Source organism: Myotis davidii, unplaced genomic scaffold (genome assembly GCF_000327345.1).
Source record: "Myotis davidii unplaced genomic scaffold, ASM32734v1 scaffold42, whole genome shotgun sequence".
Taxonomy (NCBI): Eukaryota; Metazoa; Chordata; class Mammalia; order Chiroptera; family Vespertilionidae; genus Myotis; species Myotis davidii.
In genome coordinates this window covers 2,344,434-2,356,588 of record NW_006294243.1, presented here as the reverse complement: position 1 = coordinate 2,356,588, position 12,155 = coordinate 2,344,434, and the positions used below count along the sequence as shown (strand labels likewise).

The 12,155-nt window shown below is 38.6% G+C and overlaps 1 protein-coding gene and 1 long non-coding RNA gene across 3 annotated transcripts in view; both read left to right on the top strand.

The window, feature by feature from the left end:
* Positions 1-982, top strand: part of LOC107183859 — a 4,731-nt gene extending 3,749 nt beyond the window's left edge. Inside the window, exon 3 of the long non-coding RNA XR_001514663.1 lies at positions 878-982. This is a non-coding gene — a long non-coding RNA (uncharacterized LOC107183859). The remainder of the gene's footprint in view (positions 1-877) is intronic.
* Positions 1-12,155, top strand: part of CADM2 (cell adhesion molecule 2) — a 1,222,723-nt gene that overhangs the window by 815,467 nt on the left and 395,101 nt on the right. The gene's annotated exons all lie outside the window — the stretch shown is intronic.

Genomic DNA, 12,155 nt, shown 5'->3' with positions numbered 1-12,155 from the left:
GTTCGTAGGGGAAATGGTGTTAGTTTTTGTCCATTGAGTATGATGCTGGCTGTGGGCCTGTCATATATGGTTTTTATTATGTTGAGGTATGATCCTTCAACTCCCACCTATATATATATATAAAAAAAAAATGGGTGTTGAATTTTGTCAAATGTTTTTTATGCATCAATTGATATGACCATGTGGTTTTTTTTCTTTCAATTTGTTTATGTGATGTATCACGTTTATTGATTTGCGGATATTGTACCATCCTTGCATCCCTGGGATAAATCCTACTTGGTCATGGTGTATGATCTTTCTGATGTACTGCTCCTCTGACAAATTTCTTGCTCCATTTTGTTTACTTCCTTTTCTGGTGATTCCGCCTTTTCTTTCTTATGGGGACTGTTTCTTTGTTGCCCCATTTTCACTCCTCTCAGGGAGTCTGGTTATATGGTTCTCTCTCTGCTGCATTGACTTAAAGGCACAAAATGCAACTCAACAAGACACAACACAAAGGGCACAAAACACGAATGTACTCAAAATACCAATAACCCCAAATAACGGTACCCACCAGAGAAAAGAGAATTAGAGGAGAGATAGTGCTAAAATGATATTGAGGAAAGGAAAAAAAGGTAGTGCAGAAATGAAAAAGAAGAAAAAAAATAGGTGAAAAATATATGTATATGGGTAGAAAATTAAAAAAAACAAAACAACAAAAAACAAACAAACAACTAGTCCATGAACTGCAAACAACAAACACCCAGAAAAAAAGGAGGAAAGCTGAATCTGAAGAGGCAGAGCTTATTTCCAGAAGGTAAGGTAAAAAAAAATTGAACAAGTGGGAAAATGGCCACAATTCAGCATAGAGGAGGTAGAAAGAGAATGAGTGTATAAGAAGAAAATTAAAACACACACACACACACACACACACACACACACACACTCTCAAAGGGGAGCGGGAATCCAGAAACAAGAGGTGGGGTGAGACATGGCCTCCCTTCTTAGTATATATAATATATATATAATTTTCCCTTTCTTTAATCTATTTATGTATTCATCTATTTTTGGAAAAGGAGACTAGAGAGCAGATAGGCCTGATTTGGTGATTTAAACTAAGTAAGCTATTAATAGAAGAAAAGAACAAGCAAGAAGAGGAAAAACAAACACATAAAATAAAAAACAAGCTAATAAACAAGAAAAGAAACAACAACAATAAGAACAAAAGAAAAAAAATGGCTAGTGAAGAAATAGAAAAGAGAAGTGTGTATGTAATTGGAGCAGGGGAGACGAAATTAGACATATGAATAAGCCAACAGAGACTACTTTAATAGTAATGCATCAATAAAGCAGATAACGAAGATCAATTGTTAACAGGGAGTAAAAAGACGGGATAGAGAAAAACTAAAGCAGCAACAGGAGAAGAGATACATGATGAAAAAGGAAACAGTGTGGAAGGAAGTGTTGGCATAAAGGAAAACATGAGGTAGAGTAAAATAATGATAAAAATATAAATAGAATGTAGAAGACTAATCAAAAATGTTTTAGAAAATGGTAAAAAAATAATAATAAATAAAAAATAATAAAATAAAATAAAGTGAGAAAAAAATAGTTTCTTAAGTAAAAGACAAAAAATAAAAAATTGAAGTAGTAAAGTTCATTCGCTTCAGGGCAGCTTCAATGTCCCATGGGGCCTGGTTTAAGACCCCTCTCTACTGTGCGGCCTTTCATGTTTCAGTTTACTGGTAGGTAGTCAGCACTGTGCTGAAGTTCCCAGAGATCTACTGCTCCTCTGTGTCATGTACCACAACCTTGATTTCAAGCAGAGGGATCAATCTTCCCATTTTGTTTATCTGCCTGCTTTCAGTTGTATTTACACAAGTGTCTATTTATGACACAGCTCCTAGGTTGTGGTGTTTCTGTATTACTTTCCCAGGACCAAATGGCCCCTCTACCCAGTCCTGCATGACTCCTGGGGGTATTTAGAATCTTCTTTTCCCTGTCATGCTCAAGACTGGGTGCAGCTGTGCTGCTAGGAGGAGCCTGGTCTTCAGGAGAAAAATGTCTGTTCAGGGTTGGAGGGATGGACTGTCCCAGAGCTGGCTTTCTGCTCATCTCTCCCTATTCTGCTCCCCAGTTTCCACAAAAATCACCTTCCCCTGCAGTCTCGGTGAGTGTTTTAAATTGAAGAACCTAAATGCTGGGTTTAGCAAGTGGACAAGCAAGGAAGTTATAAAGACAAAGCAACCGCACCGCCTCGTGTCTTTCTCCCCTGGCATTGTGCAGCCGGTATAGAATTTCAGGCTGCCTCCCAAGGCTATGCGCTTAGATCTAGAGCCCCCCTGCCAGCAGCCCTCTGGACCCCATTCCACATTTAAGAGCTACACTGACCCAAGGGATGCGATTTTGGTGCAGTGCAGTCTCCCTCTGAGACTAGTTCCGGCTGCACAAGTTTCTCCCTCCAGCCTCGATCCCAGATCTCACCTCTCTCCAGGTGATCTCTGGCCTTTCCATCCATGGATGGCCTCACCAGCTGTGTTTAATTCACCAATTCTGGGCGGATGTTATTCAATTCAGTTATTCCTTCTATCTGTTCTGTGAGAAGGCACAGGACCTGTCTGCCTATTTTGCTGCCACCTTGTCTCCCCTTGGACGAAAGTTTTAGGCACCTGCAGCCAGGGAGGTTGGAATCTCAGTGTCTGTAGGTTCACATCTGAAGCACCTAGTCCCTACGTGATGTGGTTGTAGGGCCCTGGGTGGTATCTGAGGTCTCCCCAGGTGGAGGTGAGGCTGGACTTCTGATCACAGTTGCTCTCCCCTTCAAGATGGTGTGTTTTCTGCAGCAGAGCCGGCCGCTCCAGGAGAGATTGCGGCGGTAGTAGAGTCTGCCCAGTGAGGGGAGCCTGGTTCGCCAGCCCCCAACAGTCCTGTCGAATATAACTGCCCCCGCCACACACACACACACACACGCACGCCCCACACGTCCACACTCTCCTTTTGCTCTCTCACTCACTCACACTATCTTGCTCACTGTTGTCCTTTTGGCCACCATCTTGGATATTGTCGATTGCGGCGGTAGTAGAGTCTGCCCAGTGAGGGGAGCCTGGTTCGCCAGCCCCCAACAGTCCTGTCGAATATAACTGCCCCCGCCACACACACACACACACACGCACGCCCCACACGTCCACACTCTCCTTTTGCTCTCTCACTCACTCACACTATCTGGCTCACTGTTGTGCTTTTGGCCACCATCTTGGATATTGTTTATTCTTTATACTACATACTGATGACAGTTACTAGCTTAGATCATCATGTGAAGTGCTAACACTTTACTAAAAAAACAAAAAAAACACAAATAAAATTATAATAAATGAGGTAATTCCAGAGCCTGTACAATACAATTCAATGGCATAATATTTATGGTCCTTCATCTTATCTTTTGGCTCTTATCTCCCTTACAGATTCCTCCATGCACTTTAAAGAGCCCAGCCAAAGTAGAAGAGCATCACACTCCATGTTTAAATACTCTCTTCTTATTGGCTGTGCTACTTCTGAGGTTTGAAGTGTACTCCTACCCCATTTATGCTTACTGATATACTACTTATTTTTAAAATATGAATTCTCAGAACACTCTACTTCTGAAAGGATTCTCCCATAATCATAGTGAATATAAATTGAACCTCACATTTGAACCAATCTATCCTGCTTTATGACTCTGTTATAATCATGCAGCACCATTTGCATTATAAATTGTAGTCTCTAGTGAACTTAAGTTTCTCAAAGATATACCTTGTTTCTAGGAAACTGATTACAAAGTGTTTGGTAAATTGACTTTAGTTATTAAATAATCTGTATTTTAAAGAATAACATTCTACATAAATAATTAGGGTGTAGTTCAATATGAAAACACAAGGCTAAATTTTAGCTATGTTTTACAATAACATGTTAGAAGCGTATAGTTTTCCTCCTATTTATTGATTTAATTCTCAATAATTAATGTTTACGCATAAAATAATTTTGTTAGTGGATTAGCAATGTTTTTATATTTATTGAAAATTTAAAAATGTATTTATATTAAAGTTGTCTTTAGGTTTATTAATAATGTGTTATCTACCTCAAGTATTGTTAATCAGTACTGATTATGACATCTCGTATATGTCTGAATTAGGCTATAGTGTCACATAGGTATAACGAGGGTGGCCTATAAAATCCAGACTCTATGCTCAACAATGTTTGACTTATTTTAAAAATCAAAGTAATAATTTTTTGTACTATAATGTTTCATCTCTGTGAATTATTTTCATAAACAGAACAAGCAGTATTATTAAGGCCTTTGTGACTATATATCAGATATAAGAAACACTAACTAAACTTACTAAAGCTCTATTTATTGCCACAAGCACTATTTTATTGTCTAAGTTTATGATTGCAGGTATGAGGCAGCTCCATTTAGTTACTCTGCACATGATATGAACAATATTACAACTAGATTATATCTGTCATAATGAAAGCCATATATTTTTCTCCTTGTAATTCATTCACAGTTATCCAGATCCATAATCCTCTAGGGAGTGTCATGAATCCCACATAATGTTCCCAAATGCTAGATACTGCATTTGTATATGTGATTTAACTGACAGATGTGTAATATCACATGCAGCCAAATAACTTCAAAATGACTGCCACTGTGAATCCTAAAATTTGCTAGTTATTCTAGCTGGTAAAGATGTACAATATAATCAGAATAATCCAATTCCAACTTAATCACCTATTTTAATTGCACATGTGCTTAAAAATTTAGCAACAGTCAAATAAATAAACTGCTTTTGAATATTTGTAAAATAACACACAGAGACAATAAATAAAAAATAATTATGTTTTTATTGTTCTTCTTTAGTGATTAAAAACGCTATAATTCTTAATGCAGTGCAGCAATTACTGGTTTATATAGCAGTAGGTAGATATCAAGATGGCTATCCACTTTCCCTAATAGTATAAGCGGCAGGGAGATTGAGGTATGGATTACATAGGAAACATATGGATAGATGAAAATTATTGGTCATGTTCAATTTCTTGGGTTGTTGGTGTATTCCTCTTGTTTACTGCATAGTACTTTATAAGTCATGCATACACATGTACCTAATTTTGCATAGCTTAAATATTATATTTAAAACTTACATGAGAGAAAAGTAACAGGGAGACAGTGATTTCTTTGCTCCTCTACCATGCAAGTCACTGAACTTAGTGTGTGTACTTTGCTGAAGAATTAAGGGGTGTTGGGTGGCTGCATCTACCCAATCATTTGCATCTTTGTGTTGCTTGTTTATTGATTTGACGAAAACTTAATTAAGATAAACTGTAGACAGAGTTGACCCATAATTCCCACTGACCAGACCTGGTGGGCTCACCTTATCCTATTATCTATTGTAAAACTTAGTACCTTAAGACAGTAGCAACTTTATTAAATTGTATTATTTTGAGGATCAAGAATTTGGTCAGGCAACTATTGGGGAATTATGCTTTTTGGGTCATCAATTAAAGCTACACACTTATATTCAGCTGGCAGGAGTGCTGCTCTGTAGGATACAAGATTTTTCACAACTGGCATGTCTGGTCCCTTTGGCCTCTGTCTCACGAGGGCCTTAAAATGGTCAGTCTCATGAGAGGGCTCAGTCTTCCAAAGGTAAATTTTTCTAGAGAGCATGATGGGGAGCTGCACAGCTTTCCTCACCTCAGGAGGCATGTGGCTGTGTTCTATTAGGAGAAGAGGGTCTTTGTTTGTGCAGGGATAAGGGCATAGACCCACATCTCTGTGGGATGAATGTCACAGAATTGGCAGCCTTGTTTTTAAACAACCACAGTCACACCCATATAGCATTCCATTTTGTGTCATCATTTTATAGATCCCACATATCCCATATCCACATACCTGTTCAGTCGCTTGCTGGAAGTTAATTCCAACAGGGCATAATAAAATGCAAGAAGTCCTCAAAAGGTTGATGGGCTTCTATATTCAGCAGGGCTGAATCATATTACCTGCTGCTGAAATAGCTGAAAGCATTTCCCCAAACCTGAAAATCTACAAGTTATTACCTGCTGCTGGCCAAACAGCTGAACAGCCAAAGGCAGTTCCCCCAACCTGATAATACTTTACTGCTTACCAGGTCTTACCTTTGATATGTATATCTGCTTTGCTATAGGGCAAAATGTGGGAATAAAAAGCCCTGGGTCTTGAGATAGAGAGAACTTGGTTACTGAAGCTAGGTCTCCTCTGGCTCCCCAAAATGCCTTCCAAATTTATATTTCATGTCTAGTTTCTTCATTAATTTACTCACAGCCCTTCTCCAGATTCCTGAATGCTTCTAGATGCTGAGAAACACCCTGCCAGCCACTTTTCCTAGCGGTCTCTGAATATCAGGTCCGAACCTGGTGAAGTCTACCAGGAATCATAATGAAGCTTTGGATAGAGGCAAAGTCTACTTTCATTTATTCATTTTCTTTACATACTGCTACTGCTCAACCCTCTTTCATTTATATAAATTGGTCTGTTGTGCAACACCAGGTACATGTGTTTGAATATATAATCTCTATCTGTCATCTGGTATAGCTGCTGCTGGAAAAACAAAAAGTTCTGGCCTAGGCTTATTGATGCTTTGTACAGCGTGAGGTTTCGCCACTTGCAACTTTAGTGAATATGCTTTATTCTTCTTGAAATTCCTACTCTCCAGTCTCACAAGCATTTCTGAATTCCTGTTGTCTTTTTTTTCTTTCCTCCCTTCTCCATAAACACCCACCCCCAAAATGCTAGCAATAAGGGTTGCAGTCAGGAAGCAGATAATTTATTCTCTGCACCATCCCTTTTTCCTTTTCCCCTTTCCTTCCTCATATTCGTACTGCTTGCTCCTCCTGTTAGGCTCTTCTTCAGACTTTTGCTGTCATTCTCACTATCTTTTTATCAGGTCCACAAGTCAGAGACTTAAGGTTCTATATAATAAAAGGCTAATATGCAAATAGACCGAATGGGGAAACAACCGAACAACTGTTCGCTATGACATGCGCTGACCAACCCGGGGGCACATGTGGAACATGGCAGGCGTCAGCAGCATGCAGCAGAGCATGGAACACGGTGGACATTGGCCTCGGTGGGATGGTGGAGCACATGAGTAGGGGCAATATGATCAAGACAGGGCGTCAGTCGCTGTCATCAGGGTGAACCTCTGGTGGTTACTGAAAATTCTTTGCTCCCACATGCCAAGGTCCTGCCTGGTGCTCATACCCACTGATGGCACCCCTTGCCGGCCCAGATTGCCCCTCAGGGCTCCTCCACTTCCCCCTGCTTCTGAGGGGCAATTGGGGCCGCAGCCGCTGCTTGCACCCACTGCCAATGCCAGCCCCACTTGCATTTGCATCCAGCATGCAGTCAGGAGACTGGGGGCTGCAGCAGGAGAGGGCTGGGCCGTGGCACAGAGGATGGGCAGAGACCTGCCCCTGTGCCCACCGCAGCTTCGTGGCCCACAGTTCTTTTCAGGGTGCACAACTTCGTGCACTGGGCCCCTAGTATTATTACAAGAGTGTCAGACTACATCTCTGTATTCTCCTGACCAGGCTACAACTATTATCAACTTATGGTGATTCAAATTTCATATTTTCAACATCTAGATATTTGTTTAAATATATTTTTAAATTTTTAGTTACAGTTGACATGAAATAATATATTAATTGTCAGGTGTACAACTCAGTGATTAGACATTATGTACCTTACTAACTGATCACCCTGATAAATCTAGTACCAATCTGACACCATACATATTTATTAAAGTATCATTGACTATATTTCCTATGCTGTATTTTATATCCCCATGATAATTCTGTAACTACCAAGTTTATACTTCTTAAACCCTTCACCTTTTCATCTATAACCCCTTCCCATCTGGAAACTGTCACAATGTTCTCTGTACCTATGAGTCTGTTTCTCTTTTGTTTGTCCACTTATTTTATTTGATTTATTTATTTTCTTTAAATTATATCTTTATTGTTGAAAGTGTGTGCTCTTTGGAGAAATGTCTATTCAGGTGCTTTGCCCATTTTTAATTGGATTATTTGTTAGTGTTGAATTTTATAAGTTCTTTTCTTTTAATTAAATATTTATTGTTGAAAGTATTATGTGCGTCTCGTTTTTCCACCATTGACCCCTTCTAGCCCCACCACCACCACCTCTAACCCCCACAGGCCTTCACTGCCCTATTGTCTGTGTCCATAGGTTACACATATATATGCATACAGTTCTTTGCTTGATCACTTCTCAGCCACCTACCCTCCCCCACCTTCCCTCTGAGATTCAGCGGCCTGTCCTTTGCTGCTATGTCTCTGGATCTATTTTGTTCATTGATTTATTGTGTTCATTCAATTCAACATATGACTGAGATCATGTGATACTTGTCTTTTTCTGACTGGTTTATTTCACTTAGCATAATACTCTCCAGGTCCCTCCATGCTGTCTCAAAGGGTAAGAGATCCTTATTTTTTTACTGATGCATAGTATTCCCAGGCGTAAATGTACCACAGTTTTTTTTTTGTTTTTTTTTAAATCAACTCATATACTAATGGGCACTTAGGCTGTTTTCAGATCTTAGCTATTGTAGATTGTGCTGCTATGAACATAGAGGTGCATACATTCTTTCTGATTAGTGTTGCAAGTTTCTTAGGAAATATTACTGGAAGTCAGATCCTGGGTCAAATGGCAGGTCCATATGTAATTTTTTGAGGAAACTCCATACCATTTTCTATAATGGCTGCACCAGTCTGCATTCCCATCAGCAGTGTACTATGATTCCCTTTTCTCTACATCCTCACCAGCACTTGTCATTTGTTGATTTGTTGGCGGTAGCAATCTCACAGGTATGAGGCAATACCTCATTGTTGTTTTAATTTGCATACCAGAGATGATCAGTGACTTTGAGCATTTTTTCATATGTATCTTGGCCATCTGTATGTTCACTTTGGAGAAGTGTCTATTTAGGTCCTTTGCCCATTTTTTAAATTAAATTACTTGTCTTCCTTTTGTTAAGTTGTTAAGTCCTTTACATATATTGTATATTAACTCTTTATCAGATATATCATTGCCAAATATTTTCTCGTATTCAGTGGGCTCCTTTTTCATTTTGATGGTTTCTTTAGCTGTACAGAAACTTTTTACTTTGATGTAGTCCCATTTGTTTATTTTCTTGTTATTTTCCTTTGCTCTAGGAGACATATCTGTACATCTATTGCTACAAGAGATATCTGAGATTTTGCTGCCTATGGGTTTGTCTAGGATTTGTTTGGTTTCACAACTTACATTTAAGTATTTCATCCATTTTGACTTTATTTTTGTGTATGGTATAAGTTGGTGGTCTAGTTTCATTTTTTTTTGCATCTATCTGTCCAATTTTCCCAACACCATTTTTTGAAGAGACTCTCTTGACTCCATTGTAAATAAGCTCTTGCTTCCTTTGTCAATTATTATTTGAGCATAATGGCTTGGGTTGATTTCTGGGGTCTCTGTTCTGTTCCATTGATCTATATGCCTATTCTTTTGCCAGTTCCAGGCTGTTTGATCACGGTGCCTTTGTAGTATAACTTGTGATCCCTTTCTGGTATTGTGATCCCTCCAACTTTCTTCTTTTCAAGATTGCTTTGACTATTCGGGGTCTTATTTGGTTCCATATAAAATTTTGAAATATCTAGTCTACATCTGTGAAATGTTCCATTGGTGTTTTAATAGGGATTGCCTTGAATCTGTGTATTGCTTTAAGTATTATGGAAATTTTAATGATGTTAATTCTACCAATCCATGAATATGATATTTTCTTCCACTTGTTATATCTTCCTCTATATCTTTTACTTTTCACAGTACAAGTCCTTTACCTCCTTGATTAAATTTATTCCTAAATACCTTAATTTTTTTGTTGTTGTTATGGTAAATGGGATTGCTTTTTACTTTCTCTTTCTGAGAATTCATTAATGGTAAATAAAAAAGCCATCGATTTCTTTTTTTAACTTTTTTTAAATTAAATTTTTATTCAGATTATTACAGTTGTTCCTCTTTTTCCCCCCATAGCTCCCCTCCAACCGGTTCCCATCCCACCTGCCGCCCTCACCACCACCCCTCTATTGATATGGCCATTTATTTTTATTTAGGTTCCACATATAAGTGAAATTATATGGCATCTGTATTCCTCTATGTGATTTATTTCATTCATCACAATATCCTCCATGTCCATCCATGTTGTTGCAGATGACAAGATTATATTTTTTTTTACGACTGAGTCATATTCCATTGTATATATGCACCACTTCTTCTTTATCAATTCATCTATTTATGAATAATGAGGTTGCTTCCATATTATAGGCATTGTAAATATTGTAAATAATCATGCAATTAGCATACATATTTAGTTTATTGTTTGGTATTTCTTTGAATAAACTCCCAGAGATGGAGTTGCTGGGAACTTCTTTGTCTCCTATATAGCCTTGGTATATTTTTTGTTGTTGTTGCTTATAAGTGAAATTAGAAGTTTAATTAAAATCAGTATATAGTAAACAAACAAACATAGCATTCTTTTCTGATCATCAATTTTTGAGACTGAAGGCATCTCTAAACTTTTGGAGGTCCAGCTTATTTCTGAGAGATAGCAACCATCAAAAAAGGTTTCACTCTTTGAACTATTCACATTTTATAGCAGAAAACAGAACAAAGTTCCTCACACATTTTCCCTTTCATATCTAAAATGTGTTTGCAAGCAGAATCTTTTCAGATTTCCAAAGAAAGACAAGCGGCTTTCTTTCTTAACCAGTTGGCCTGTTACTCTCACCTTGGGATGTGATTGTGCAATATGAGGTTCAGGGCACCAGATCCAACCCCAGACCAGGACACCAGTGGCTACTTGTCTTTCTGTGAGGAGGCAGAGGTATTAGACTTTCCGCAAAGGGAAGGGTATGCCAGTCAACTGTCAGGAGATTAGCTGGGGAGGATGTGCAATGACAGAGCAAAAAGTAACAGACAAGAAGAAGGCTTTCATAAGTCAGAATAGTGCAGCTTTACAAACCACACACTAAAAATGCCAAATAGCACACCCAAAACTAGAGGGAGGGGGAAAGAACTCATAGGAACTGCAGGAGACAAAGGATGGTGACATAGAATAGCAGATTTGCTTACAGATATTTATCACCTTCCTAACCCTGGAAGATGTGATTAAAAAGTTGTAGTTCAAAATTGTACTAAAAACATTTCTAAAAATAGGCCTGTGGTCATCTTAAAAAAATAAAAGGTCACTCCTCAGATAATAGAAGTGACAGATACTATCAGATACCAAAATTTGAGGTATCTTTGAAAATGGCCTGGCAGAGAAAAAGGAAGGAGAGAGAAAGTGAGGAAGGGAGAGAGGGAGGAGGAAAAAGGAAGGTAAATTCAGAGTACAATGGGAAAGGCAAAAAAATGGGGAGGAGCACATTTTTAAGCCCAAGCTTACCTTTCTCAGCAGCCAAATAATAAAACAGGTGCACAAAGGAAAAAAAAATAGTTGTTTTCTAAGAAACTTCTGGAAGTCAATGTTAAACTAAAATATACATTTAAAAATCTGAGATTGTGCATATTACAATGCTCATTGGATTGAAAAACAATGACCACTGAGACTAGGTACTCAAATGGATCAATGCTCTTCCAAGGTTAATCTTAAGTATCAAATGCAGGATACTGTGATCACGCCTTACCTAAAATGCCTCTATCACTTGGTATGGACGTGCTCTGAGAGCAGTGAAATGACCTGGATACTCAGAGTACAACATAACCTCAAGCAAAATGATGCAGGCAGGGGAAAATGGAAGAAGAGGAGGAAAGGACAGCTGGTTACTGATGACTCCCTTTTCATGTAGAGAGTTTACCATTATTTGCCCAAATGTGCTAAGTGAAGATATGGGAAAATGAACTATAGCACCAAAGACAAAAAACATTCATTATAGAAAATAGAGGGGAAGTAGAGCTCAAAACTGTGCTACAGGGAATTCCTGTTAGGGTTTTACAACCTCCACTGTCCCCAAAGACAAAAGGAAAAGGAAAAGCAGTTCTCTTCTTATTTATTTTCCTCTGGTTTTGAAGACCCGGAACCCAGGCTCCTGTGGCACTGATCTGGGGGCAG